Below are 23,655 nucleotides of genomic sequence, written 5' to 3'. Positions count from 1 at the left end.
AGCTGGACTGGCAGGAAAAGTCTTTCCTTTTCACTCTTTTCTTATGTGGGGGTATCGGTCTCTGGGTTCCCACAGTACTTTGTACCCAGCCTCTACCACGCAATGTGCCAGGCAAGGGTTCATTGCATTTGGCACCCCTGAGTTCTGCTCTTCCTTGTTGTCCTGGGGCTCCTGCAACACTGCTGCTCGGTGAGAATTGTCACTAGCATGCAGGAATGCCCCACCCTCCTTCTGTCCCAGGGTCACAGCCTGACTGATGTCTAGGCACTTAGCTCTTCCAAAATATCCTATTTTCTGCTCCTGATCTGATGTACCCTTACTGGATGTCTCATCAGACCCACGGAACTCTTAGTACACTTCTTTTGGTGAAATATTTTAAATACACAAACAAGTATAGAAAGGAATAAAACAAATATATACCCCCATGGCTTCATCGGTTCTTAATATTTTGCCATATTTGTTTCAGGTCTTAAGAAAAAATAATACACAAAACATTACATACACAGCTGCAGGTCTCCTTGACCTCATTCTGCATCCCTACTTCTCAGAGATGCTACCACCTTGAACTTAGTGTGTGTTAACCTGAAAGCATGCATTTTAGATCATCCTATGGTGATCTTTCATAAATAATGCCTAGTATTGTTTTGTAAGTCTTAAAGTTTGGTAGAAATCTTTCCTGCTCTATATATCCTTCTGACACTAGGGTTTGTCATTCACCATTGTTTCCAGATTATCCAGCAGGTACCTGTTGCTCTAACTGCTTCATTTTAACTGCTGTATGATATTCTATCACATGAAAGTTATCATAATTTACCTATTTCCTATTAATGGATTTTTAGCTCCTTTTCAATTTTTCACTAACTATAGACAATGATGCAGTGAGTATTTGTGCATAGGTATGGCAGCTCTCCCATCTGAAACTTCACCTTCCAAAGAGGTAGCCCCCTCCCCGCTCCCGTCAGCATGGTGGGGCTCCCAGTGCTTGCCCATTTGTGTCAGCACTTAGTACTGGCAGACACTGGCCAACCTGTTGCATTAGAGGTTTTTGTGGCTAATTTTAAGGGTCAACTTGACTGGGATGTTTCTGTGAGGGTGTTTCTGAATGAAATTTACATTTAAGTTGGTGGATTTTGAGTAAGCAGATGGTTCTCCATTGCATGGGTGGGCTTTGGCCAATCAGTCGAAGGCCTGAATAGAATACAAGGCTGACCTCCCCAGGCAGGAGGGGATTCTCCAGCAAACTGCTCTTGGGACTTCAGCTGTGACATCAGCTCTTCCTGGGGTCTTCAGCCTAATGGCCTTCGGACTTGAACTATAGCATGGACTTTTCTCTGGGTCTGCAGAGTGCTGGCCCATCCTGCAGATTTTGGACTTGCCAGCTTCCATCATTGCTTGAGTCAATTTCTAAAAATAAATCTCCTTGTATATATGCACATCCTGTTGGTTCTCTTGCTCTGGGGAACCTTGCCTAATACAGAGGTGGTATCTCTGTGTCGTTTGAGTTCATATTTCTCTGATTACTAAGAGGTTGACCATCTGGTCAGATGTTCATTTGCCATTTCAATTGCCTCTGATGACTTGTCCATGTTTTGACCTATTTTTTTCATTGGGCTATTTGCTTTCTTCTCTTTGATTTGAAGGCGTTCTGACCTTTTGTTAGTTATTTGACTGCATTGCAAATATCTGTCTTTGGCTTTTTAACATTTTTGTGAATAATTAAAAATTTTTTAAAATGTAATCCTGTTTGTTATACCAAGTACTCTTATTAATTTTTGTATTAAGGTTTGTCTTTTTGTATCTAGTTTAAGAAAATAATTTCTTACTCTCTGAGTTCACATAGCCATATATTTTCTTCTAAATTACCCACAGTTTTTGGTTTTCACACTTAGATATTTAATAAACTTTGGATTTATTTTTATGTGTGAGGATCTAGTTTTATTATTCTTGAATGGATAATCTGTTATTCCTAAGTTATTTCTTGAATGGGCCCACCCTCTTTTTTTTACTGATCTGTAATGACCCTTCTGATATATATCAAATTTCCATATATGCATGGGGTCCGTTTCTGAGTTCTCTAATTTTCTGCTGACCTATTTGCTATCTCTGTATCAATATTCTACTATCTTAATTACTCTAATTAGTAATTAATTATCATCATAATTAGTCACGACGGTTATCAGCTTGTCAAATTTCCCAAAAATATACCCTTTGAGATTTGGGGTGAAATTGTGTTAAATTTAGAGAATAATCAGGGGGGTGATTAACATCTTTGTTAAATCAATTCTAGTTTTTCCATTCAAGAACACGGTAAATCACTCCACTTACTTATATTTTCTTTCATGTCCTTTAGCAGTATTTCAAACTTCTCCCAAAAAAACCAAACAAAAATTAAAACAAAAACAACTTGGGCATATTTTGTTAAATGTATGCAAAAATATCATATAGCTTTAGTTGCTAGTATAAATGAGATCTTTTTCCTGTTATATTTTCCAATTGGTTATAACTAACACATAAGAATAGTATTAACTTTTGTGTGTGGATATTACATCCAATATGTTTGCTGGACTCTCTTTCCATTTGAATAGTTTATTTGAAGATTCTCTTGAATTTTCTGTGCAGATTATCATAGTTCCTACAAACAAGGACATTTTTGCTTCTTCTTTGTCAGTTCTCGTCGTTTCTTTTGCTTGTTTCATTGCCTTCCACATGGGTTCCAGGACGCTGATGAGCACAACTGTTGACAGTGGACATCCCGTCTTGTTGCTGATATTGATGGGCATGTGTCCAGAGTTTCACCATTAATCATAATATTGACTGTATACTCTTGGTAGATATCTTTTATCACATTAAGGAAGTTCCCTATAATTTCTCTTTTGAGCACTCAGCTCATTTACTTTAACTCTCACGTTTTAAAAATAAATTTATTTAAGGCTACAAATTAACCTCTAAATATTCTTTTAGTTGTAATTCACAATTCTGACACATAATACTTTAGTACCAGTCTACTTCAAATAAATTTCACTTGTAATTTCCTGTTCAACCTATGAGTTATTTAAGAGTGAATGTTTAAGTTTCCAAACATAGGAGTTTGGGACATTTCATTATCGATTTCTAATTTAACTGGGTTGTGCTTAGAGAATATGATCTGTGGGATTTTGATGAATTCTAGATATTTGTTGAGTCCTTCTTTGTGACCTAGCATATGGTCAAATTTTTAAGTGATCTATGTATCTCCAAAGAAAATGACGACTATCTATCTTTGGTTGCAGAGTTTTGCACGCACAGTCACATGCACAGACACATGCACACACAATCACACACACACACACACACAAACACACCCATTAGATAATGCCTGTCTCTTTTGTTTTCCAAATCCTTTATATCCTAGCATTGTTTCAGTTGCCTGATTTATCAATTTTTGATAAAGATAGATGGGTCACAACCTTTTACTTGTAATTCTGTCCATTTGCTTGCTCTATTTTGAGATGTACATGTGTTGGTACATATACTTTCAGGTCTACAACAGCTTCTGAGTGGATTGGCATCTTGATTATTACGTGGTTTCTCTCCCTCTATTATAGTTTCTCTAATATTTCCAGCATTTATGTAGTATATATTTTTCCATCCCTTTATTTTCAGCCTTTCTGTGTGATTTTATCTTAGATGGCATCTTGGAAGCAAGATATAGCTGGACTTTTAAAAAATCTGATCTGACTATTTCTGTCTTAGAGTAGGTGAATTTCAGCCTATTTACATTGGCTGTAATTACTGATATATTTCAATGTTATTATTATTTAGCTACTTTGTGTTTTGTTTTGAAATTCTTTTTTTCTTCTTTCTAGCCTTTCTGTGACTCTGTCGCCTGATGAGTGCTAGGACAAAGCTCCATGCAGAAGCATTTGTGTGGTGTCTTGCAGGGTGCGGGAGCTGTGCCTGGCATATCAGCAGAGGCTCCTATCTCAGAGCAGCCAACACTCCTGGTCTGAGAGTGGCTGAGCTGCTGGCACTTAATAACCATTTCTTGAAGAAAGGGTGGTGCTGTAACTTAAGACCCATCCTGGCTCCGTAATTCTATTGCCAAAATCCATTTTGTCGCTTGACATTAGCAAGCACCTATTCTGTGCCTGCAGCTGGGATCACACAGGGGGCTGAGCTGAGTGAGGTTTGTGGCCTCAGAAGCTCCCCACGGAGTGGGAAGCTTGCCTGTGTAGACAACTCCCTTGCCGTGTGATAAGAACTAGGGTTTGAACACCCACAGAATGCTGGAAGGAACCTGGCAATGGTGGGGCCACAGCGCTGCCTTCCGGCATCAACTGGGTGAAGCTTACCAGGGCCGTCCCTTTGGATGCCTTCCCACTCCATATCCCCACTGTCCTCACCAGGGTCTGAATAGGGTGAAGCAAGTGAGGCCCGCTGGGGAGCAAAACTTAAGGAGGCCCTCACTTTCAGCTGCCAGCCCCGTGCTTGCAGGGCCCTGAAAGTGAGGGTTTCCTTAAAACATGTCCCCTGGGCCTCGCCCTAGTCCTGGCCCTGGTCCCCTGGACTCCATACTGCCTCCCAACAGTGAGACCATGTGTAAATGGCCACGTTGTGTTTGCTGTGCTGTTCTACTGCTAAAGTTAAGAGGAAAAATAAACTTTACGGTATCAAAATTGAGTAAACAAGATATAAACCAAAAGGGTCCTCGGTTTCACCTGCCTGATTCAGCTGTTGCATTCCCCACTGTCTTGAGTCTGAGAACCTGAGGTTCCCGGCCAGACTGCCAGGGGCAAGTGTTCCCATAATAGGAACTCTAGTCAGAGGAGAGAGGGGAATAAATGCGTCTTTTAGAAAAAGAACTCTGGCTTCTGTGGGCTGAGACCTGGTGTGGGCTGAGAAATTAAGAAGCTCCTGCAAAGGTGAGGGCTTAGAGAAGGGAGGGTGGCTGGAAGCCCTCCCCAGATGGGAGCAGCTGTGCTCCCTAAGGGATTCAATGCAAGCCTGGATAAGACACGACTCACAAATTACTAGATGGTTCTGTCAAGGCTTCCCGGTCTGTGGTGAGGCTTTAAACAAGGAGGGAGTTTAGAAGAAAGTGGCCGTTTGCTTTGGGTAAGCTGAATTTGAAGTCAGGACTTTGAGTATTCTGGAACAACAGGAACAGTCAGGGAAGACGCCCCCACCCACCCACCCAGACACCTCCCTGGAGGCAGGTCTGGTTTACTTATTGTTAAAAGACTAAAAAGGAGGCTATTTCAGAGCAGAGATAAAAGTTAATCTCAGATTAGGACTGTGCAGAAAATACTGATGACTTCATTCACCTGAGCACTCGCCTGGGGGAAGCGTTCACCCTCCTTAGTCGCCAAACCAGTCCAGCCAGTTCTCTGCTCTTCGAAATGCAGGCCCAGACTTAAACAAAAGCCCGGGTCCATGAATAGACAGCATTCATAGGCGGGTTCTGAGTCACTCTGCAGCCCTACTGTGTGCCCTGCATCCAGACATTTGATTGGAGAAGGTCTGTGTTGACTTTCCTCTCTCATTACAGCTTTTATCTGGAGGCACCATCACCAGGGAGACTCCCAAACAGAAAACCAGACATTAAGGAGCAGAGACAGTAGTTACAAAAGACAAGTGCCTGTGTGCAGAGGCGGGGCGATTTCCCAGTTCTGACCATCCAGGCTTAGAACTAGGGAATGCATCCCTTTGGGTAACGAGAACATGGGATAAAATTCAAGTCATGTCTGAAATAAAAATGTAACGAGTTGTTATCGTCGGGTTCTAGGTGTTAGGCGAGTACTGTGTTGGCACGTGGGGAAGTGGCAGGGCCGGAGCCACCGCCCACACACCGGGTGGTGGAGCTCAGTCCTGGTGCTCCTGGGCCCCCCAGGCAGGGCCGCAGCCTGCCCTTCTGACCCAGAGGATCCCCACCACACGTTAAAGTTAGGAGCTCAGCTGGGCCACATGCACAGGACAGAGACAGCCCTGAAGCATGAGACGTTCCCCACCCCTACCCCTGCCTTGGCTAGAACAGGACTGGGGTGGCCTGCACGCCAAGAGAAGCCACTGGACTATTGGAATATTGGTGGGGTTGAGAAGTTAAGCTTAGTAGAAAGGCCAGAGGATCATTACTGCCAGGAAAAAGACGTGGTATATGAGCTTAAAGAGCATGATGCAGCTTTGCATAGAGTAGTTGGCTGTGCCATGTGGAATCCCAGAGATGGAAGAACGATGTCACACATCACAGTGAAAGGGAGTCCTGCTCAGGGGCACCCCGTCTCCCCGCCTACCCTGGCCCCACACGTTCACCCTTTGGACCCTCCCCTATTTTGCACAGAACAGTGTATAGCACACGTTGTTGTGTCTCTGGGGACGCCCTGTGGGGCAGGGAAAGGATTGGAGGGGAGCAGGGGCAGGATCCAGAACTTCAGTTGGAGGAGGAGGACGATGGGTTTATGATGGTGTCAGTGCTACTACCAGGCCGGAAAGCTCCGGATTATTAAGAACCAAAGAGATAGTGCCCCAAGGGTCAGGGAGAGAGAGCCCAGAGTGTGTGGGCAGCTCGGAGAATGCAGGGGAGGGATGGGATTTGAATTCTGAGGCTAAAGCGACCTCAGGAGAACACAGGCAGACAGCAGGGAGCTGAGGGGCAGAGGTGCAACAAGGGGGTCAGTCTACCCTCTGCTCTGAGCCTGATCCATCCCTGGTCCCGACACTCCAGAGAATGGTGAGGCTCCTGCACACAGATACTGGGCATTACTGGCAAGACAGTGCCCAGAAGCCCAACTTTCTACCGGTGAGAAAAAGGAAGGAGATGCTAAGACCCACGCATTTCTACCATTTAGAGATTTGGGGAGGCCCACATTGAATTTTGAACATAATTCTCGTTCTTATTTTCTTCCTAGTGATAGACGTACTTACTCCTAGTACTAGTGACTGAAACCAATGACAGAGGCGGCTTCCCAACTGGAAGACATCACCACTTAGTAGCACGAGCTGTGCCTTGCTCAAATGTCCCTACTCCAAGCTTTGGGGATTTCTAGAACTGTTTTCTCCTGGTTTCCTGGTCTCATGTGGGGTCCTTTATAAAAGATCCCCATATAATAGTACATGCTTTATGACAGGACATCTTTCCCCCACACCCCTGGCAGGGACCATCCCCGCTGCCCCAGTCACACCCTGAGGTCAGGGCCAGGGTGGCCACTGTGTCCTGGAATCCAGCACAGTGCTTAGTGTTTGGAAGGTGCACACAATTCTTTGTTAAAGAATAAATAAATGAGTGAATGAAAAAAAGAAAAGAAAATCAAGGAGAGAGAAAAAGGGCAAGACAAAGATTGCCCCATGCTTTGTTTTCAGCCTAAAAACTGCAGTCACTTGGCTCATTCTTGTTTCTTTCCAAATTGGAACTTCAACAGCGATAATTCCAGTGCGGCTTAGGAACTGTAAACCTGAAAGGGAAGTAAATGATCTTCAGCCCTTTTAAGGCTTACACGTATGTACATAACGAAGCATACATTGTAGAATGGTGTTCAGAAGGGACTTCAATTTGGAGTCCATCCTTCCCAGGTGTGCAAATCCTTCCAGGCACGGGGGCCCTGCATGTCGCCTCGACTCAAGTGGAGAGTCCCCCGTGGCCTTCAGCCGACTATGCTGTGCTCAGCACACAGCACGTGGAGCATGGCAAGCCCCGTGTCCCTGCACAGAGCCGCTCGGGCCAGGCCTCTGCGGCCTGCAGCCTCCCTGCCCTGCCTGGTGGTGCTCTGCTCCCTGCTCCCCTCCACTCTCGGACTGCTGAGGCTTCTCTGCAGACTGCTCAGCTTCACACAAAGGGACTCCTAGTTTATAGGCTTAGAGCTCCCTTCCTGCGAGCTGGCAACTGATACATCATATTGCTTGGATCTAATCTTCAGGTTATTTTTTCTTTCTCTTTCTTTATAAAATTAATATGGGTAGGAGCTCTCATTGTAAATTATCTACATAATTTAAATAAAGCAAAGAGTCCCTCTGGACCTTCCTACTTTCTATTTGCATTTTCTTTTCTATGAACCAGCTGGTCATCTCCTTTATCCATTTTTCTTTTTTTTTAAATTTTTTTTAATTAATTTTTTTTTATTATTATTATTTTTTTGTCTTTTTTTTTTTTTTGTCTTTTTCGTGACCTGCACTCAGCCAGTGAGTGCACTGGCCATTCCTATATAGGATCCGAACCCGCGGCGGGAGCGTCACTGCGCTCCCAGCGCCGCACTCTCCCGAGTGCACCACGGGCTCGGCCCCTTTATCCATTTTTCAATTGGTTTGTTGGTCTTGGTCTTTTTTCTTACTGATTGATAGAAATTCCTAATAGAGTCTGGACAGAATCTGGAATTTATGTACATATGTATACATTGATATGTATATGTACATATCTGTAAATGTATGCAAACATATACATACACACACATACACAAATATGTTACAAATATCTTCTGCTTTGTTGCTTGCCTTTATCTCAGCTTATAGCAATTTCTGAGTCAGAAGTTTCACAGTTTGAGAAAGGCAGAATATCTCTCTTTCTCTAGGTGCTTTTGCGACTGGCGCCTTGCTCAGGTCTTCCCTACTCCTACTCCAAGGCCATAAACACGTTCTTCTATATTTTCTTTCAGTACTCTAGTCTTTCTTGCATGGGCAGCCACTGCCCCGGCACGTTTGTTATTGATACTCCTTCAACAACGTGAAAGGCCACCTCGACCCCAGCTCCCATGGGTCTCTCTGCAGGGGAATTTTAAGGTTGTTTTTGCTGCACGGTATCAGGAACTTCTTTCCTAATAGTTGGAAAAGTTTACTGTTTGCTGCTGGCTTTCTGGTCTCCCTCCCTGCCCAGGTGAGGACTGAGGGTAACCGCAGTCAGTCCAGAGGTTTCTCTTTGAACAAAGTTTTACTTTATCTCCAGTCCTATTTGCTAACTCATTTGAGAATTCTGCCAAAGATTAACATCAGCAGTGCCCTCCTATAGTTTACTCAGTCTGCTCTCTGGAAAACTAGGGCATGTGTCTGCCTTGCTCTTCTGACATCTCAGAGAGTGACTGGTCTCTGTGTGACCTTTTCTTGGCCAGGCTCCCAAAAAGGAAACATCGGCCAGCAGAAAAAGTAGAAAAAAATCTCTCGCTGCAGCAGAAATACAAGGCAGAAAACAGACCTGGTCCATCCCAGACTTTGAAAACATGGCTTTTAGACTGCAAGAGCTCACCCTTCCCCTCTCCCCATCTTCACCCTTGAGAAGACCACTTCGAATCCTGCACGGCATTCACGTGTGTCAGTGTCATGCTGCTATCCTGTCAAGCTTCACATGCTTGGAACACTGAGTTACTATGGAGGGGGACATGGGATACTGCATCCCAGTCCCTTGGGTAGGGGTACACACTCCCATGCTTGGAAAGGTCAAGGGTGCACCCTTCTCCCACTCCTGATGTCTTTTCTGGCCAACCTTCCTTCTCACCCTGAGGATTTTTAAAATCTGTCTTGCCACAAAAAGCAGAGCCCCAGTTGCTTCAGAAAAATACGTGAAATGGAAAATCCACTCACTGATCACAAAGAGCTCTCTACAGATCTGGAAACGCGAAGTGGAATTTTAAGATATTGCACATATCCCAGCACAGGAGTGGGAGAAAAACTGCCACTTGCTTTAGGGTTCAAACAGAGCAGGTCATTTCACTCTTGAAGGAGAAGACCAGCCCCCACTGAAATGACCTATGGCCTTACACTTTTTCCCCCATTCAAACATGCCCCTGGGAGGACTGCTGTTTCCTGCAGGCACATGTGGCAAAAAGAACAACGGAGGGTGGGGTCAGAAGACAAGCGTGAGTGGCCTTCTTGTCCCCTTCCCGCTGTGGCTCCTCGAGGGAGTCCCTTCACCTTTCCGGGCTTCAGTTTTCTCATTTGCAACATGGAAAGGATCCCATCTACGTCCTCATGTTTAGAAAATTAACACAAGCTAACAGGAAAAGCTCTGCCAACAAAAAGATAGAGAATCGCTGGCGCGACTCCCTGTTGGAGAGCCAGGCCCTGCTCCCAGCGCGGGGCCTTTGCTGCTTTTGCGCCAGCGCGCGGGAGGCCTGGCTCCCTCGTGGCCTGTGGGTCTTAATAATCTTCCTCATATAGTGTAATATTGACCAACTCGCCCAATTTTACTTCATAAAATAAAAGTTGGAGGCATTAAAACCGGGCTTTTATATGTTTTTTTAAAAGTTTTATACATTTTTATAAGGTGAAACCCAATATTCAGATCACTGGTAGAAACGTCTCTCAAGGTTTTACGGTTTTCTAAAATTGAGTCTGCAGAACATTCTACCTCAGAATTAGCCTTTGGGCCCAGAGGTTTCACAGCCAGAGCTGAGAGACGAGTACAGAGGTAGAAATGCTCATGCCCAGGGAAGAGAGGAGGCCTCCTGCTGTGGAGACCCTGGCCCTCTTAGATTCTCTATCTCCAGACAGGCTGAATTACCTCCGAAAACCTAACCCGATGTGCAGTCTATTAAAATTGTCCAAACTGCTGCTGCCTGACTGCTGGAACCATTTGTCGTGGAGTCTGTGGGGAGCAGACCTCCTGATTGTGTGGAGTGTAATTTTTAAAAGGCACGTCTGAGGTGATTTGGAAAACCAGCTCAGGAAGCTGGAAAGGAGTAATTCCTAGAATCGGTGCAACCGCTGTGTTCACTTACAGTTTCCAGAGCCAAGAGGTACCCGAGGTGAAGAGGAGCTGATGACAGGGGAGTCGAGCCAAACAGAAAGACAGGGGGCAAGGTAGAGGGGGGACAAAGGCTCTGTGCCTGGCTGTGGGGGAGGAAGCTTCCAGAAGCCCTCCAGGATTGGAGAGCCAATTTCTTTTGCCAAGCCAGTGTTAACAAGGGTTTCAGTCCTGACCTTTCCCTGCACCCCATCTCTCCCTTCCTGCCCCAGCTCTCCCCCACCTCAGTGCCTTGGCAGGGTCTCTTTCCATCTTCCATCCCAACGTGGTCTCACTCAGTTCCTCCTCTTGCTGTTGCCTCCCCCACCCACCCCAGTGACACTAATCAAAGAAATTGCACCCTCAATGGTGGCTGCTGTACATGGCCTGGGGACACAGGCACTGGTGGTGAATACTACTCTGCCAGGCTGGGAAATTCATCCACCGTAGTGGCCTCATCTGCAAAGTAGCGTTAATAATGCCGGCCAAGGAGGCTATGTTGATTACACTTAGTAAGAAGACTCAAGTTAAAAATACTCCCTAAAGTGAGGGATTGTGAATAAAATGTTAAAATAACCTTTCTTCCTTGTCCCTGCCTGTGATCACCTCTCACCTATTCTTGAGAGTAAGTCAACAATGTGTTTCCCTGGGGCCAACTTCCAGGTAACTCAAGTGTCAAAGGCTACCTCTAAGTACTTAAATAAAGCATGTTATTATTCTAGCATTTTATGTGACTGTTTCTAAAACTGTACACATTTCCTGCCTTTAGAAACAGCGAACAATGAATCGGGATTAAGTGTTTTTTTCAGGATCCAGGGCCAGTTATAAGGCCTGAGGATTGATGTGCCTCTACCTGGTGCTGTGTTATGCAAATGAGCCCCACCCACCTGCTGATGGCCCTCGAGCCCCGCCCACCAGCCCTGCCCCTTCACAGAGACCCAAGCCCCGGCCTTCGTTGGGTGTGAATTCTCAGATCTGCCTCTTAAGCCCCTCCTCTTCCTTCGCCCTGCTGGCATCTCCTGCAGCGCCCCCTGCCCTAGCCTTCCCGCCCTACCTTGAAGCTCTCCACCGCTCTTGGAGGGAAACCAACACCAAGGGTGGCCAGAATAGCCCCTAACAGGGAGGAGAGGCAGAGTTTGCGCAGCTTGGAGGTCAGGTCCTTGGTGGCTGAGACCTGCATTCTTAGCCCTGAGCAGAGAGAGGCTGCTGCTGTGGTCTAACTGGCAGCCGAGAAGGCCTTGGTTGTATTTGTATAAAACACCTCCCACTTTGTGGCTGGGCGTGTCCTCCAGATTTATTTTAAAGCAGTCATTTTCTATTTCCTTAGGGAATGGTGCTGCCAGCATGACCACTTTATTGGAAAGATCCAATAAAGAAAGCAGTGGGTGGTCTTTGGACTTGGGTTATAATATAATTGTGTTGTAATAGGAGGCAGCACAGTTGAGGGGCTCAGAGCTTGGGCTGCTTGGTTTGAATCCTGGCTTTGTAGTTACCAGCTTTGTGCAGTGTCTGTCCTCTTTAAATTGCTGTAGCAAAGAGATGGGAAAAGCAGAGGCCTGCATCTCTGCTGAATCCTGTCCGGCCCTCAATCAGGGCCTGGCACAGAGCAGGGGACTGTGAGGGCACCCTCCCTCCCAGGAGAAGGAAGAGGTGCACTGCCCCTGGGAAGGGAGGCGAGTGAGTGGGGCAGGGAGGTGGCCGCATCCATCAGGACGCGGGTGCCTGGCCTGATGGGACTACTTTGGAGCCGATGCAGTTTGCGGGGGTATTATGTAAGGTTTGGAACCACTCAGAGTGAGAAACAATCCTTACATGCTAAAAAGAAATAATAACAGTAGCTACCTCAGGACCATTGTGGGGGTTACGTGGAGAAATGCACATAAGTGCTGAGAACAGGGCCCAGGACAGGAGAAGCACTCAACAAGAATACAGGGTATCTCTGCCATCTTTGAGAGAGTTTCTAAAATCATTTTCAAAATTATTTTTGCCTTTCTTTTTATCAAATAATGTACCAATAGCCACCAGGCACAATGCAATGGGGTAAGGATCTTTTTATTCTGTTTTTAATGGTGCAGGCATCCTAGCAGGCTTTTCCTGGCCTTCTTTAGAGGGGCTTCTGGAGAACACTGTGTTGCATTTTAGGGGTGGGTATAAGAGAGGCCTTTGATATCAGCTGACACTCTTTGGGGTTTCTCGGCAGTGGAGAGTCCGCCTTCTGCTCCCTCTTGGGGAGTAGACTGAAGACTGTTGGGTAGAGGTCACACTCCCCCAAAGTCCCCATCATGACCCAAGAACCTATGCATCGTCCCCCAAAGAGGTCTTTATACTGCCATGGAAAGAGGCAAACTCTGTGGCACCTTGGAAATTCTCTGTACATTTAACAATCTCAAGTCAAATGAGAATTATTTTTAATTTCATGGGAACCCTGAGTCGAATAGACCCCTGCTCATCACTTAGCATGGCAGCTGCTGTTGGGGTCAGAGTCCAACAGCACACTGAATATGACTTAAAAACCCAAGAGAAGTCTTGGCAAGTTCTGAAGAAGGTGATTTATGTGCCGAAGCAAAGGAGGTACTTGGTCTTTTGGGTCTTTTCATTGAGAATGTATCATTATTGCTGCACTGTTAGGTGAACTGGAGGAACTAAAACTCGAGGAAGAACATATTCTATCTGTTAGGGCAAACCTCTCTAGATGGTCTCCTTGGAAATGAGCACAGGGAGCCAGCTGTGCTATAGGGAACAGTGGGGCTGCTGTGATCTAAATGTCTGTGTCCCCTCCTGAATTCATATGTGGAAACCTAACCCCCAATGTGATGGTGTTAGGGGCTGATTAGGTCACAGGCTCCACTTTCATGAATGGGATTAGCACTTTTACAAAAGAGGCCCCGGAGAGCTTGTCTGTCCCTTTCACCATGTGAGGCCACAGTAAAAAGGTGCCATCTATGAACCAGGAAGTGGGCCCTCACCAGAACCCAGCCACGCTGGCACCTGATCTCTGATCTCCAGCCTCCAGAACTGTGAGAAATAATTTTCTGCTGTTTACAATCCACCCAGTCTATGGTATTTTGTTATAGCAGCCCAAACTGAGATGTCACAGACATGGCCCAGTGGACATTTGTCCAGAACAGCTCACTTGTGTCCTGAGTTGGCAGAAAGAGGCAAGAGAGCTCTCTGGGGTCTCTTTTATAAGGGTGTAAATCTCATTCACGAGAGCTCTGCCCTTAGGACCTAATCGCCTCCTGAAGGCCCTGCCTCTTAATACCACCGTGGGGGGGGGGGGTTAGGGTTTCAACATATGAATTTGGCAGGGACACTGGCAGTCAGTCCATAAAAGTGACATACAGGAGAAAACTGCAGGCCAAACAGCGACTGTGACAAGGAAGAAAATAGATGACCCCTCTCCATAGGCAGCTGCTGCTCTGCTGAGCATGGGCAGGTGCAAAGGCGGCCCAGTGTTCCCAGATCATTCCACTTTCTAAGAGAAGTTAGAGAACACAGATTTTGTTTTAATCTTACATCTTGATAAGCAATTTAAAAACTTAAAATGCTGTGTGTCAAACAAGACACATCTCAAGACCGAATGTGGCCTCCAGGCTTCCAGTCCGTGACCTTTGAAAGATCTAGAATCATTTTGCTGCTTGAAGGAATGTTACTGGGGGCAGAAACTCCTCGTCTGAACAAAGAGTGCATCCGGAAGTGCTGCTGCCCGCCTGTCATGTGGGTGGAGTTGGCTGCCACCCAGACTGGGGCGTTTCAGAACCACCGGCTGCTGCAAGGGTCCAACATTCCATTACTGGGGACTCGATTCTCATCTTTGGGTTTTGTCTCTGGCTTAAAAATAAATGACCCTCGACTGCCTTCTCAATAACTCTTCCCTTAGTAAAAAGCGGGAAATATGAAGACAAGACACTCAAGTAGGCCCAGTGGGTGGGATGGTGGATAGATGGCTCCCCATGATGGGCTGGAGCGGGGAGGAAAGAAAAGCTGGGGGTGGTTGTACCTGGAAGTCAGCTTGCCCTACTTCATTGTTTCTGTTCATGGTACCCGACATTGGCCTCCAACATGTGATCCCAAATTCCCAAAAGTGCTTGAGAAAGGCCAGTGAACCTTTAGGGAGAGAGACTTCAGCTGGGACAAGGGCGCAGTTGACACGGCTCCCCTTGGGTGCAGTTTTCCCAAAGGAAGGCATCCTGAATTTCCATCTGGGGATCTTTTTGTACAAAACGATGACTTTCCCTTCCCCCCACCCATCTATTCAACCTCTTATTAATTTCAAGCAGGTTCTGGAAGAAGAAAGCCTTGTACACGCTCTGAGAGACTAAATATACAAACAGACTATGCCCAGACCACATTTAAAGATAGAACTCTGACCCACAACCTGCAGTAATCAGTCCAGGAAGCCAAACGACCCCTATAGCAATCGACCTAAAACTTCTAGCACTTGCTGAACAACTGACAACTTCCCTAGTTTTTGTCCCCACTTCCAACTTAGGACCCACAGGGGAAAGTAAAAAATGCACCCCTAACCAATCACATGGGATGCCCCATTCCTAGTTAGCCCACCTCCAGCTCCCCACTCTAACAGCCTCCAATCAGGGCGCATCTGAAGCCCTCTCTGTTTTCCACAATAAAGTTTTCCCACTCCCTGCCTGCCTGAGTCTCTACAAACACAAGGGACACTGGCTGACTTTCTTACTAGAGCAAGCTCTGAATAAATAGCCTTTGCTTATTTTCCTTGGGTTGGTTTTTGTTCGTTTCCACGGCTCACACACACATGCTCACACACACACACACACACACACACACACACACACACACACACACACACAGTTTAATTGCAAGTTGGGGTCACTCCAGGTAGGTAGCAATGGCCAACGTGGTTGATGGAAACACACCCACACACCAACTCTGCAGAACAGAATCGGAGGAGGAGACAATCCCAAAGGGACTGATATACCCCTGTCTGTCTGAGATGAAGGGCAAAGAGGCCCAAGAGATATTTGAAATCATTGTGTTTTGACCAAACACTTCATTAGCCTAAAGACAATGGGGCATTGTCCGTGGCAGACAAAGCAGAATGCTAGAGGCTTGGACAAGCAGCAGCTGAGCCATCTGACCAGCTGGTCACAGATTTCCTAAGGCTGATCCTGGCAGGGGAGAGGGCAGCTCTCTTCCTCTCACAGGAAGACCACTGAGCACCACGGGACAGGGCCACATGGGAAAGCCACCATGTCACCTCCTCACCTGGGTGGAGCAAGTCACATACCTGTTTTTAGCCGGTAAGAAGCATTGCATCATCTAAATCTATGATAATGATTCAGATTTCCACCTTCATCAAATCACCAGACCTGCATTAAACCCAACTAAAAGACATACACCTCAGGAAGCGTTAAGAACAAAATGTCACAAATGCGAGCTTTAAATACATTATACCTGCATTTTGCAAGGAGAAGCGGTTGGAAATTAAAGAAGTTGAAATTTATAATACTAATTAAAAAGAGGATTTGGGATAGCTCTGAAATGTGTTCCTGGCTCCCTCTTTCACCAGTTTCTAATATTTTAAAGGCGTTAAGGGGAGAATTCGAGTTTTTCTCCAGATACGACTCTACAAAGAGCTGCATTTAGAAGTGCTGCTTGGAGCTTGGCCAGCCAGGAGGAGGCCCAGGGAGACGCCACGTTGGGGCCCTGCTGGGCTGGCACACACCCTTTGAATAGGAAGAGAAAGTGCTAAACTATCTTTGTTCTTTTTAAGGAATGTCTGCCAATTACTTGAACCAACATCCCGATTCCCCTCCTGTTAATTAGGCTGACACCGCAGAACTTACCAGAAGAAAAGCGGTCTGGAAAGTTGCTCTCCTGCCTCTAGGCTTGTGTGTATTCATGTGACACAGCAGTTTCTATGGCGATTATCAGTCTTGAGTGGGTTGTCCACAAGTTGAACTTGCATCTGACAAGTCGAATTTGTCAGTTTGGGAAAAAAGTAAACTTTTTTTTTTTTTCCTGAAGAGATTTTCTTGACTCCTGTAGATGTCCTTTCCCTCGTTCCCGGCCGGGTAGGCTTTTCCACATCGTAGTCCCGAGGTTGTTCTATTCTCTTGTGATCTGTAGCATCTACAAGAAATCCACCTAGCTGGCACCAGTGCCCTCCATGATAATTTGGGGATAAAATAAAACACATCCTGTGATTCAACTACAGACCTAGCAATGGGCACCAATCATGTATTTTGCTTCTTCTGTAATGGGAATGTTATGCTCATGACTGGGTTTTCTCTCCAAGTGTATTTAATTTCCTTCATTGGCATGAACTTACCCTTACAACATACTTATAATCATGTGTGTGTGTGCATGTATGTGAGTGCATGTGTGTGCACTTGCACTGCTGCTCTGTCCTTCAGCAGGTAATGACTTTTATGGCCTGGTTTTATCAGATTGAAAGTGAAATAGCCATTTAATATGAAGTATTGAAAGTGAAATGGCCATTAAGTCGGCCAACTGTAGGAAGTGGGGGTGGAGCCCTGCAGAGAGGGGAGAGGTGGCCTGGGCATCTGCCCCACGAAGGCCTCAGGGTGGCTTTGATGGGCGGGTGGAGCCACTCCATCCTCCTGATCTGCCTCTCCTGGGCCCTGACATCCATGCTTTCCCTTGCCTCCACTTTGGTTCAGGTCCTCTCCAGGGCCTAAGTCTATAGGTGCCCTTAGCCATCTCGCATCTATGAAGGATGATCTTATATCCAAAGGACCCCCAAGTCTGAGCACCATGAGTTGGTGCGTGATATGGCTATTAGATCTGGCAGTACCTGTTAAGGCCTTTGATCTCAGATAAATGCTCCCTCCTCTTTAAAGCTTTCCGACCCCACGCACGAGCCTAGGCCTGAACTGGAAAGGTGAGGCCTGGGGTCTCATCCCCAGATGGAGCCAATGTGGGTGGATGACCTCAGTGTGGGTGGAGAAGGATGGGTCTGGATCTAGCAGTGTCCCCCTGTTAATGATAGGAGCTAACAATGTCCCCTTTCATCCATCATAGAAAAGATTCCAACAAATACATACACTTTCCCTGGAGAATTAGACTGCAAGATCCTTAAAGACCAAACCAGGTAAAGCCAGAACTGCAATTTGATTTTCTGACTCCTAAGACAGACCCACTTATTTGAGTTCAACAGGCCATACCCCAGACTTTCATTCTGTTACATAGTTTTCTTTCATTCTCAATCTCAGGTTAACATCAGAAGTCTCTAGTTTTTTTCCTCATTTAACATTTTTTAAATCACCCCTGGGATTTTCTCTGGCTGAGGACAGAGGGATTCTTGCCTGAGACTTTGATATAAAAAATGTTAAGGAAGCAAAAGCAAAGCAAAACAATAAGAAAAACCATGCAATTATAAACATCTATCTTTTTTTTCTTTTTTTTAATGGCTAAAGTGGAGACTGTGCCCTTTTGGTTAGTAGAGCATCTCAATGCATTTGGGGATATGGACAGGAAGTCCTGGAGCCCGGACGGACAGGTACAAAGACAATCTGCTCTGCATAGAAAAGGATGAGGACCTGAGCAGGGGTAGGCTGGTGGCTGGGGTGGGGAGCAGCAGCGGGGGGTGGGGGTGGTGTGCAGGATGGTGGGGAGCGTCCTGCAGCACAACTGGGGGCTGGTATCCAAGAACAGCCACAGCCAGGGCGCAGGTACTGCTTTTTCTTGTACCTCTTCCAGTCACTCACCAGCACCTCTGGCCACGAGGGAGGCCCTCTACTGAGGCTAAACTGTCCTGGTGCCCCACCCTCCTGCCTGCAGGGTCTGGAGTGAGGGGGAGAGCACAGAGCACCAAGACCCAGGAGGGGCTAGTGACTGTTGCTCACGGGGGAGTCTACCTTGTGCTGCAGCCTGTGGGACAGCGCGGTTCACCTCTTCTGCTGCAGACTCCTGGAGGGATAGCCCACTGGCTCCCACTGCTGGGGCCCTGGGGTGAGTGGAAAGTTCCTGGTGGGACTGGCCAGCAGATGGCCTGGATTTGATATTTCCCATCTTTCCTATGGGTTTCAGGGTCCTCCAAGAGTCCCTATTCTCGGTCCTTACACCCAGTGATGACCCTTGTGCCAAGCTCTGAGGCCAAGAGAGGGAGGCTCCAGGATTGCCAGCCAAGTGAGGGACCCCTGTGGCCAGACATGCTGGGGAGCTCAGGAAGACAAGTGAGGACAAGCAGGCTTCCTCACAGAGGACGTGCTGCAGGGTGCCATGTGTGCACAATAAGGGGCCTGATGTCACTAGGCATAATTGGGTGGTCCCCCATCACTGAGCCCCTGACTGGAAACATCTGCCTGAGGATCTGCTGTTCTAAGGCCTGGCTCAGCTATGCCCTGGGTGCCTGAGGGGAGCGTGAGGGGATGATGGGCAGAGGTCTGTCTCTGTTAGTAAGACCGTCCCTGTCTATTGGCCTGGCCCTGTTGATAGCATGAGTGTATGTGAGTGTGTCTGTAGATGCATGTGTGCGTATAAATGAGTGTGCGCTCTTCTTATGTGTGTGCTTGCACATGTGTGTGCCTGAGTGTGTCTGTGTGTATGTACATGCATGTGTGCGAATGTGCATGTCTGTGTGTATACATGTGTATACATGTGTGTAATGAGTGTCTGTGTACACTTGCCTGTATGTGTGCACATGAGTGAATTTATATGAATGTGTGTGTCTGTGTACATGTGTGTGAATGTGTCTGTGCATATATGGTCTCCCAGAGATGTGTGTGAGTGTGTGTGTCTGTGTGCGTGTGCATACATGAAAATGTGTCTTTGCTTATATATGTATATGTATGTGAGTGTGATTTTCTGTATGTGTGTGTATGAATGAGAGTGGGTGTCCATGTGAGTGTGTGTCCTCGTCTGTGTGCACACATGTGTGAGTGGCAGTGGGGATGAGGGTGGGTCAGCTCTGGAAGCCGTGGGCTCACTGCTTGGGCCAGGCGTCCACACCCTGATACCCTTAGTTGGAGCCCTGCCTGCCTCTCTCCACTGAAATCACAGGATGTTGGGCGGTTCCAGCTGTCAGGGGCTGATGAGTTGGTGGGGTAAGTACCATCTTTTAGACACAAAGTTCAGGTGCAGCGCAGGTAGGCAGATGCCGTGAACATGCCCACCACTGGCCACAAGGCACATTTGGCTGAGAGAGTGCTTGCAGCTTACCCAGCTCCCCTCCGTCCTCACTGAGCCCCAGCCCAGGGCACCGTCTTCCATCCCCCAGCCATCCTGCCTGGGCCCATGTCATAGGTGTGGAAACAGGGAGCCAGAGGCATGGATCAGGATCCCCTAGGTGTGTAGCCCTGGCGGGGTTTGAGAGGCCAGGCTCCATGTCCTCCCAACCCCCGTGCCCGCCTGCGAGTGCCCACTGGGCACCCAGAGGTTCAGGAAAGGGGTCAGTGTTGGGGCTGGAGTCACTCATCCTCTGTAACTGGATGTGGGGAGCCCCTCTGTTTCTTTATGCCATGGAGGACACCGGCCCCCCTTAGCCAACAGGTCCCCTCTGCTCAGCCCTGGGAGTGGGGCCTGGGCTTGGGGGACCGCACAAGGCCACCTCCCAGCTGAATCTTCCTGCCTATCTCCTTCCCTCCCTGCCATGCACACAGCAACAGGGCCACCTTCAAGGCCACAGGCTTCACTGGACATCAGCTAGGAGGTGGCTCGAAGGCCAGAAAAAAAGACAGAACTGTCCCCCCTAGTATCTCTCTCCATGTGTCCAAGGAACAAAGAAAAATGTCTTCTAGGTATGGTACTCTTAGAGATCCAATTAAAAGAGAAGATTTCTGTACAAGCAGCCCCAAGCCCCCTAAATGATCCCAACATTGTGCTGGGGGGAAGGTGCTGCTGTGGACCCTCCCCGCTGTCAGCTGTCCCTGCAGGCCACGATCACGAGGCCCAACTCCGAGGTTGTCACTGCATTTTCCCAGGTGCTGCAGGGCACACGCCTCACCAGTCCCACACTCTGACCCTCTTCCTCCTTCCTGTGAACAGAAACGCAGGCCAGGAGCCAGGACCACAACATAAGTACATGAAACCAGAGGCCACATGTGCCCAGGCAGCTGCAAGATAACAGATATGGCCTCCCAGCGAAGCAGGCGCTCACAAACCAGCGCCCCCGTGCACAGAGGCTGCAGGAGGTGCCCACGCTGCCAGGGTCTGCTCACTGCCCCGCTTCTCCTGTTACTCTGCATCCCTCACTCCAGGCCTGTGGGAGATGGAGAATCCTCTTGAAGCACTTGGTGACAGCTGACCAGCCCCCACCCCTCCCAGGCTACCCACAGACCTGCTCTCTCTAAGGATTTGCCTGGCTCTTGACTTATGTGAGGAAGTCTCTGGGAGGTGACTCCGTGATGAGATCAGGGTCACGGGTCAGTCCTTACAGGGCTGTTGCCTCCCCAAGACTCACGCCCTCTGGCTGCCCTTCCAGACCTGCTAGTGCTGTGCAAATGCACACTGCCCACCCCCTAAGGGGCAACCAGGACCTCCAGAGACCTGGGAATCCTGGAGGCATCCAGGCGAGATGCCAATAGCATCGAGGGCCCTATGGCTCTGGGATGGGGGTGGCCAAGAACATGCTGGTGGCCATGTGGATGCTGCACTCCAGCTTCTGGACAAGAGGGCCACTTTTCTTATAGGCAGATATCTGGAGGAGAATCCTTCCAGCACTGTTTGGGCAAGAGGCCTGCCTGTCTTCTTGCCAGAACTTTCCAGAAAGCATGCTCCAGCACGATCTCATAATGCAAAAGACATCCCTTTATTCTGCAGCCTGCCAAGGGTTGACAGGCTGCCAGGGTAACCCAAGATGGGCTTATCCTGACGCTCCAAGAGTGAGAGGACAGTTTCAGCATGGGTCCAGGTGTGAAGGTAACCAAGGAGTTAGGGCTATCATGAGCTATCTTTCCTCACAAGGTGGCCACTTAGTGGGCAGGGGTGTCCGCCCTCCTTTGGTTGCCTATGCAACCTGGCAGGGCCTCTGCAGTGCCACCAGGACAGGTCTGCTGCCTCCCATGATCCAGACAGGGGTTCTGGGTGCAGAAAGATAGGAGTGGGTAGGAGCCCTGGTGGCACTGCAAGAGAGTCCTCAGCAGAGGGGTCCAGCAGAGCCATGGAGGCACACCTCCTTTGATGAGCACCACACATGCCAGGCACCATGCTGGGCACATCCTCGGTCAACCTTTGTCCTGATCCTTCAGAGAAAGCCTCAGATTTACACCTTATGATCCCATTCTACAGAAGAGAAATCTGTAGTTCAACTATGCCCTTGGGTCTCAGCACCAGTAGGAAAAACAGAATTTGAACCCAGAATTGTCAGACCCTGAATCAGCCCTATTTCGTCCACTCCAACATTGTCCACATTTCAGCAATTTGGGTACCACTATGCACCACATTCACTTGATTTTCTTCTACTTTAAATAACTCAGTTTTTAAGCTCACCACATCCTGAGCAATAATATCCATGAAATAATGGATTTAACGTGCAAGTGACTCTTTCCCCAAATCTCATTAAAGTTGATATGTGACTATTAAAACAATGTCATATACAAACCACCTGCCACCATCTTGCTAATCATTGTACCCACCATGCTCTGGGGAACACCACGGCTGGGACATAAGAGATCACTAGAGTCTCCAGGCCCCTGGTCCCCTCTCGAGGGAGATGGGGGAGATTTTAGGAAGGAAATATGTAGATTGAAAAGAGAAATGTACACAGGAAGCACAAATAAAACATAAGTAGGCTGTGTGTGAGTGGATGGCTTATTGAAGTTTTCAGGGCTGCTGTAACAAATTACCACAAACTGAGTGGCTAATAACCAGAGGCCAGAGTCTGAAATCAAGGATTCGGCAGGGCCATGCTGTCTCTGAATGCCCTAGGGGAGTGTTGCCAGCCTCTCCCAGCTTCTGGTGGTTGCTGGCAATGCTTGACACTCTTTGGCTTGTGGTGCATCCAGTCTCTGCCTGGTCTTCACATGGCTTCCTCTCCTGTGTGTGTGTGTGTCCCCCTGGGTTTGCTTTCTCTTTTTTTTCTTCTCTCATTTAAAAAAAAATATGTATTTGTTTATTTTTCAGGATAATTAGTATATTCAACATTACACAATATAATCATTATTTGTGGCTCTTTACTAATTCCTTGCTAATCCCCCTTCCCTCCCTGCCTTCCCACCTCTAATCAACTCAGTTCTGTTCTCTTCTTTTGAATGTTCAACAAATTATTGAATCTTTCTTTTTTCTTTTATTTTTTTAGCTCCTATGTATGAATGAGGACATGCGGTTTTCTCTTTCTGTACCTGGTTTATTTCCCTTAACATAATTTTTTTCTAAGTTCATCCATGTTGTTGCAAATGACAGAATTTCATTCATTTTATGGCAGAGTAGTATTCCATGCTATATATATGTCACAGTTTTCTTATCCAGTCATCCATCAGTAGACATTTACGTTGGTTCTAAATCTTGTAAATACAGATGCGATAAACATGGGAGGGCAGGTATCCCTTTGACATGATGATTTCCATTCCTTTTGTTATAAACCCAGCAGTGGAATTGCAGATTGTGTGGCAGTTCTATCTGCAGTTGTTTGAGAAACCTCCGTACTGTTTTCCATAGTGGCTACACCAATTCACTGTCCCACCAACAGCGTATAACAGTTTCTCTTTCTCCACATCCTCACCACCATTTGTCTTTTTGATAATAGCCATTCTAACTGGGGTGAGATGTATTTTCTCATCTTAGAAGGGCACCAGTCATTAGATTTAGGGACCAACCTAATCCAGTGCAAGCTCATCTTAACTAATTACACCTGCAAAGATCCTATTATCAAGTAAGCATGTGTGTGAGCGTGTCATAGCAGTGCTGGGAAGGGACACGAGGCCGAGTTGTACCAGTGAGAGGCAGCCTGTGGGGGAGACACACCCAGCAAGGAGGAGGTGCAGGGAAGGCTCCAAGTGTCTCTGGCCCCTTACTGCTGGCCCTGCCTCTGCTCC

This window comes from Cynocephalus volans, chromosome 14 (genome assembly GCF_027409185.1).
Source record: "Cynocephalus volans isolate mCynVol1 chromosome 14, mCynVol1.pri, whole genome shotgun sequence".
Classification (NCBI taxonomy): Eukaryota; Metazoa; Chordata; class Mammalia; order Dermoptera; family Cynocephalidae; genus Cynocephalus; species Cynocephalus volans.
This window is presented reverse-complemented; position numbering follows the sequence as displayed.